We start from the raw sequence: 7,739 nt of genomic DNA, 5'->3' as shown, positions 1-7,739 counted from the left end.
AGATGAGAAATATCCGTGCCTTTTAACATGATTACTAATAATTTTAATATGTATTCATTTCTTTAATTCTTATATATAAATATATAAAATAATATTTAAATTTATTATTAATTATTCTATAATTTTATTTTCATTAATCTTTATCTAGATTAAACTTTTATCTTATTTAATTAAATTTTCATAATATTACAAAATAGACGAAAATTAATAAAATTATTTTTTTTTTCAAAAATAGTTATTTTCTTTTTCTGATGCTCAATGCATAACAATTTTCTAAATAGAGTGAGCCGAGTAACTAACTAATTTGGCCCGGTCCAACTGAAACAGATCACATGAACTCCGCATCCTAGTTTTTGTTTTCAAATTTCAACATTACCCGAAGCCCAGATCATCCATTTGCTAAAAGCGGCCATTAGTGAGCTGAGCTGAGCGCTCCCTCGAAGAATACTATGGATTGTCAGAAGAAGCTTTCCCTCGCCGTGATGATTCGAGTCGTGAGTACTTTGAGAAAAGGAAAATCCAACAGTGTTTTTTTACTTTTGATCTTCTTCCATGGCTTTGAATTATCTGTGTCATTTATTTTTTGCCGGTGACTGCCGTTTAGGTTACTGGTTACTGAATATGGCGCAGATGTTACATACGGAGAAGAGATTATTGATCATAAGCTGGTCAAATGCGAACGCAAAGTAGACGGTAATGGTTTTCGTTTTGGAGTTTTATTCCTTTGATATTTATTAATTTGCCTTACCTATTCGAAGCTGTTTAGCTGTTTTTGGTTAGATTTTTAACAATTAGGCCTAATTAGTTGGGTAATTTAGTGTTTATTGCCTATCTAATCTTCACCTGATAGAAAATTGTTCGCAAGTTTGGTATTAATTTTATGAGCTAAGAAATTTTGTATATATTGAAGTTTAGAGATTTGTCATTTTGAAGCACATGTTTTTTGTTATTTGATCTTTAGCAATTGTGGTTTGACATCAGCTAACTAGTTGCTGCATCTCAGCAGTCCACTAGGGATGCTAGAAATCAATTATGATTTCAAATTGATCCTTGTAAGCCTGTCCAGATGTGCTTTTGTTACTTAATTCTAAGTTTGCAGTGTCATGCCAACCAACTTAAGGAATCCTACTGCAATACATAAGCACATTCTAGTATAATCTTCAATGGCGTACTTACCATAGAACAATAATGAATTCTTTTGTTTGTTAAATTTGAGTCAGGCTAGGCTTTTGGAGTACACTGAACACAGAGGTCAGAGGTCAGATAGGCGAATAAGCCAGGCAGACTAATTCAGTGATAATCAATATCCTGACCGCTTTTGGGGCAAATTGTTTTCCAACTGATTGAAGTGTTTGAGTTTACAGTCTAATCAAATGGCTAAATATATCTTCCTGTTGAGATAGGGTTTGGCACGTAAGTAATAACTCAATCTTGAATATGCTAGAATTGACACCATTTTCAAAGTTTTTGCGTTTTCAGTTTCAAATTGTAACAACTTTTTTCCCTTGTGTTTCACACTATATGTTCTATTTGGAAATATCTTTTTTTTTAATACATTCACAATGAAGTTGTGAATTGTATCTTTTAGTTTCTCGAATGCCCCTATTCTTTAAGGGAGATGTATTTACTTATAGAAAATGGAGCTCTGTTCTCTATTTTCTATCTTCTAAGAGAACCTACTTTTCATTTTCTAAGGAAAACAGAGGAAACGATAGAAAACATATTCACCTATCAATGAAAAAAAATTATTTTCTATTTCAATAATAAAAAGTATTAGTAACTTGTATAATTAAAAAATAAATCATTAAAAAATATTTTAAAAATTTAATTATTTTATTTAAATTTTTTTACCATGTATTAATTAATTAATTTATAATTATATAATAAAATTTATAATTATGATAATCTCACAATATAATTGTAAAGAACCATTGTTTTCCATTTGGAAAATAATCAGAAGAATAGAAAAATTAGTTGTCCAGTTCTCCATTTGGAAAACTGACATGTGGACATGGAATTCTAATTTTTCAGTTTTCTTAAAATACTTTTTCTTTTTCAAGAAAACTACTCCAGTTTTCTAGGAGTGAACAGGCCCTTAGTGTCTCCCACCCATCCCTCCTACTGTCACACACACACACACACACACTCTCTCTCTCTCTCTCTCCTCAATATTATGGTCTGATGTTACCCTGTCTGGGCTGTTTATATGTTGAGCTGCTAACCATGGTTGATTGATGTGATGTACTGCTTTAGGAGGTGTGTGATAAATTTGTCATAATTTAAATTGTGATATATTGTTGCCCTTGAGTTGTCTGATAAATGCTACCACTTTTTCCTGTTGTCTAATTATAGTCATTGCTAACAGAGATGTCTTTGGTTATGATGATTTTGAATGAATTAAAGGTGCAAACAGGTAGCTAAATGACACCCTCCAATTTGTTCTCCTGTAATGTTTAAGCATGTGCTATATAATGTGGCTCAATTTCTGCAACTTTCTTGAACATTACCTGTTTATATATTTATGATTGAATATTAGGTTAATCTTGATAAGCTGATTGTTTATCAGTATTGGGGCATTTTGATAAGTTTTGCCGCATGATCATTTGGGTTTTGGGACACATCTTGGTTGTTTATCAGACAATGTGCCAATTACAATTCTGAAAAGGTATGTGGATTGTGGATAATGAAACTTGAAGATATGGTTGAAAGTGAGGATGAGAAGGGAGAGAGTGGAAGGAGAAACGATATGGAGATATGTTTACTTCATTTGATTGGAAAGAGATAGATGGAAGGAAAAAGAATAGGAAAATACTAATACTACGGCAGCCATCCAAAATGCATGGTGGAAAGGAAAGAAGAGGGAAATGCCTTGATTTCATTTTTCACATTTTCAAACAAACATGAAATCTGGTATTCTCAACCAACCAAATGGAATGAAGTAAAATCTTCCTTCTCTCTTAACCTTTTGCTCCTCCATAATTTTATTCTCTGGCAGAACAATACTGGTTTCTGAAACCTTTGATGAAAAAGAAAGAGAGAGCAGAAGTTTTGAAAGAAAATACTTTATTATTCCCATCAAGCTAATTGGGATATATATTATTTACAAGAGTACATACTAGGTAAGAAAATAAATTAATTCCCTAATTATATCCAACAATCATATCCCTAATTATTACTACAAATCTAGACTCTTAAACTTAACTTTAATGGGGCAGTAGATAAAAATAATTACTGTGGTTCTATAGTAGTTATAATAAGAGACTATTAGAAACAATTTCTAATTGCAGGTTGGTCCTGTAAAAAAATTCCAGGTATTATGGACTATTTTATTCTTGAAGTCTTAGCTTATAGAGAGGCATCCTTGCTTGGTTCCTCTCGAAGTTTTCAAGCTGCTTTGGTGGAAGGAGACAGTCTACAAATGATCAACGCAATCAAGGGACATTCCTCCTTTCTCTCTATTAGAGGAGTGATTAATGATATTTTTTGTTTAGTTTTTTCTCGTAATCTGTCCCTTCTTTGTGTCAATAGGAGAAGGAATATTGCAGCACATACTTTAATTAGAAATACTTGCTAGATGACTCCTTCAATTGTAATCCTTTGACACAATCCTCTTTTATACACTCTTCTCTTACTCACTAAGGGGTTTCAGTAAAACTTTCTTTTTGAAGAAAAAAAAAATTCTTTGTACTTCGTCCTCACTTTGATTGTCAAAGTTTTTGTGTTTTAGTTTATTATTCCTTTGACAGATCAAGTGCTTGTTGCTTTTAACTGTTCATATGATGTATAAGTTTATGTTTTAACTTTATAGAGAGGTATTATCGATTTGACAATAAAAATCACTGTTTCGTCGATGGAAGCACTTTTTGTATTTTTAGAAGAAAGCACAGGAAATTTCATATTAACAAAAATCAGTAACGAATGGTTGTTTGGTTTAACCCTTTCAAAAAAATTTTTCTATTATTTACTTCTTCAAGTAGCCCAAAGGCTTACAGTGTGGCTTTCTGCTGGTGCTTGTAGGGTTGGTTTGGATGTTGATGCAACAACAGAATTTTTGCATATTCAAAGTAGCCAAAAATTTGCTTTCATTTTCACAATTTTTATTCGTAAAAGCTAATTACTCAAGTTTCTTATTTTTCTATTATATATTCATGAATTCAGATGTTAGTCGTTATTAAAATTTAAGCAAATTAATATTTATGTAAAAATAAGTTTATTAAAATAAAATATCTTTAATTCCCATTATTAGATATCTAAATTATTGGACTACACCTGATAAAATGAGCAAATTTAGCTTCTTTTAAGACAATTCTTTTTGTGAAAAAAAAAATTAACATCACCATTATTTTGTTTAAAATGATAATTTATTAAGTAAAAAATTTATTTTAAATAAGAGAATCGATAAAAAAAAATTAATTTAATTAAATTATTACAAAAACTATAATATCACACAAGAGGAGTTTGTTTACTTTAACTGTGAACTACTCCATTCTCAAAAAAAAAAAAAAAAGTAAAATTATTATTATTATTATTACTATTATTATTATTTAAGAAATATAAAAACATTAATAATGCTAAAGCCTCAAACATAAAACTGGGATATAATTCAATTAATGTAAATTAGCTGTAGAACTTACTGCGATAGCCAACAAAGTTTGTTGATTTTGACAAAAGAACTGTTTAAATTATTTTCAATGGCATTACTAATCGTAATGATAATAGATCTTAGCTTGACGATCTTGACAAAAGACAAATATTTCATGTAGCGCTTTATTTGATTTAGACAAACGAAATTTCTATCTTTTTTTTTTTTTGTAATTTATAGAGATGTTCTGAGATTTGATCAAATCTACATATTGGTCATTTACTAAATTTTGTGTAACAACTTAATTTAATATCTAGAAATAATATAATTAATTAGATCTTTTGTTAAATTAGAGATTAAATTGTCCTTGAAATAAAATGATCGAATTGTTTTTTAATAAAAAAATAAATTTTCAACGATATTCTTTTAATTTTTTTCTCCTCTCTCCCCTTCTCGGAGGAGAACCTACTTTGCAGCAGAAGATGAAATGGTGGATAAAATGGAATGACGGTATATATAACATCAGAGAGATGAGAAAAAGCTAAGTAATTAACTTTTGATAACTTCCAGATCTTTCCTAGCCCAGGAATAAGGTCGGGTTCAAAAGAAGGCCACAAGTCCAAAGCTCATTAGATCATACGCTCAAGAGGCGGCTCGACTTCACGAGCAGATCATACGCTCGAGAGGCGGCTCGACTTCACGAGCAGATCATACGCTCGAGAGGCGGCTCGACTTCACGAGCAGATCATACGCTCGAGAGGCGGCTCGACTTCACGAGCAGATCATACGCTCGAGAGGCGGCTCGACTTCACGAGCAGATCATACGCTCGAGAGGCGGCTCGACTTCACGAGCAGATCATACGCTCGAGAGGCGGCTCGACTTCACGAGTCTGGGCCGGCAACCCAAGATGATCCGGATCAGATATGAGCACAAACCCCATAAGGGAGTAGGCCCAATCACTCACCAGCTCTACCCGCATGCTCTCTGGAGAGCATTAAATGACCGTCACGCATGGAGCAGTGCCTGACACGCATGGAGCAGTGCCTGACACGCATGGAGCAGTGCCTGACACGCATGGAGCAGTGCCTGACACGCATGGAGCAGTGCCTGACACGCATGGAGCAGTGCCTGACACGCATGGAGCAGTGCCTGACACGCATGGAGCAGTGCCTGACACGCATGGAGCAGTGCCTGACACGCATGGAGCAGTGCCTGACACGCATGGAGCAGTGCCTGACACGCATGGAGCAGTGCCTGACACGCATGGAGCAGTGCCTGACACGCCCGTACGTACGGGCGAAGCACTATATATCGAGGGTCTTCTCTTGCAAGGGAATTTTCTTCTTTCTCTCTCTCCTGCTCCTTCTTCCTAAATTCCATTTTTCTTATTTTCTCTCCGCAACTCTTGCTTATACACACTATTCTAGCTCGTAAATCTGACTTGAACGTCGGAGGGTCTCTACAGGGACACCCCGATGAACCCCTGACCCTTTTTACCTTATTTTGCAGGTCCCTTCCTCATATAGAACATGGAGTTACCCATTTGACAGATCCGTTTGGGAGCCAAAAAAGGAATCATTCACATAATAGGGGGTGAGGGAGTACCAGATCTATATTTGGAGCCCAAAGAGATTTAAAGTTATCAACTTTTATAGTAAAAAATTCTCAAGAATGAATCAACCGGGCAATCCATGGTTTTGTTTCATTGCTTTACCAATTAATAAAGAAAATTTCAACAGAGCTGAAGCAGAACGCTTGTTCGGCATCGCTGAGAAGCTCCTCCAGTCCCGAGATTTTAAATAGGCAACGATACCTTGAGAATAAGCCATTGAAGGGTGAAGATTGGTGGTTTTCATAGCAAAAGAACCAAGAAGGTATTATCAAAGCAAAGATCTTGATTCTTCTGCGGCTAATTCTGAACCATCTGGATATTGCATTGTTGCTGCTGCAGCTGCTGTTGTTCTTGTTGGAGATAAGAATAACAAAACTGATTTAAGCCCAACTCCACAACCATTGTCAATCCAATCCTGTGAGCCACACAAAGGAAACTGTGCTTGTACAGCCATATTTTCTTGGAACCCAAACAAAACAATCCCACAAAAACCAAATCAAAATCAAACCCTTTTTCTCAACCTAATCTCTCTCTTTATCTTCTCTAGTGGTTGTATGATCTGTGCTGCGTTCCGGGTATAAAGATACTAATAAGTATATTTTTTAAAAATATAATAGACTAATTAATAAATTTTTTAAAATTATAAAAATTAAATAATAAAATATTTAATGGCTATAATTAATAAAATAACTGATATTAAAAAATATTTTAATATATTTTTTTAAATAAAAAAATCAGTTAATAAATTTTACGAAAGCTAACCGGTATTTTTTTTTTTTATAACTCAATTCATCAAAATATATTATATATGTGAAAATCATAATATGTTCCTATTATAAAAATTAGTGTTAGTATCGATGCTCAATGCAATATTGAAGGAGTAATGGCAGCTTAATATATATTATAAATTTAAGTCTATTAGTATGAATTTCAATGAAATTGATTTGTTTTTGAGAGGTTAAAAATAAAAGAAATTATAGAAATAAAAGAAATTATATAATATATGATATTTTATATTAGTAAAAATAAATATATAATGATGAGAAGTTAGATAGAAGATAAATGAAGATGATTATTATCTAGTATGAATTTAAGTTTATTAATATGAATTTAGATGAAATTGGTCTACTTTTGAAAATTTAAAAATAAAAAAAAAGCAGATAATATCTAATAGTAGACATGTCAAAATATAAACAATGATGCATAATAATATATTGTAAAAACAATGTATTTAAAAAAGTATATATATATTATAAAAAGGTAATATTCAAACAACAAATCTATGTTAGATTTTAAATTAATTGAATTTTTTTTCTGAAAACGAATATTAAAGATTGAGGAGTAAAACTTGAGATCTCTTAAATTTACTCGGATACACTTAATATGAGATTAAGTCTGTGAATGTATTTTGAATTGATTATTAATATTAATTAATAAGTTTTAATTTAAATTATTTTTTAAATTATAAATTTTTCGCGTCTGTTGAATCGATGAATTTTCACTTCAATTTTATATTAACGAAATAAAAAAATTAATATTTTAAA

General features: G+C 32.1%; 1 long non-coding RNA gene across 1 annotated transcript; it reads left to right on the top strand.

The window, feature by feature from the left end:
• Nucleotides 1-375: 375 nt before the first annotated feature.
• On the top strand, nt 376-3,698 carry LOC110629151. Its single transcript, XR_002490178.2, has 2 exons — nt 376-494; nt 605-3,698. It is a non-coding gene; the product is annotated as an uncharacterized LOC110629151 (long non-coding RNA).
• The last annotated feature ends 4,041 nt before the right edge of the window (nt 3,699-7,739 follow it).

The sequence above is a fragment of the Manihot esculenta genome, chromosome 13, assembly GCF_001659605.2.
Source record: "Manihot esculenta cultivar AM560-2 chromosome 13, M.esculenta_v8, whole genome shotgun sequence".
NCBI classification, from domain to species: domain Eukaryota; kingdom Viridiplantae; phylum Streptophyta; class Magnoliopsida; order Malpighiales; family Euphorbiaceae; genus Manihot; species Manihot esculenta.
This window is presented reverse-complemented; position numbering and strand designations above follow the sequence as displayed.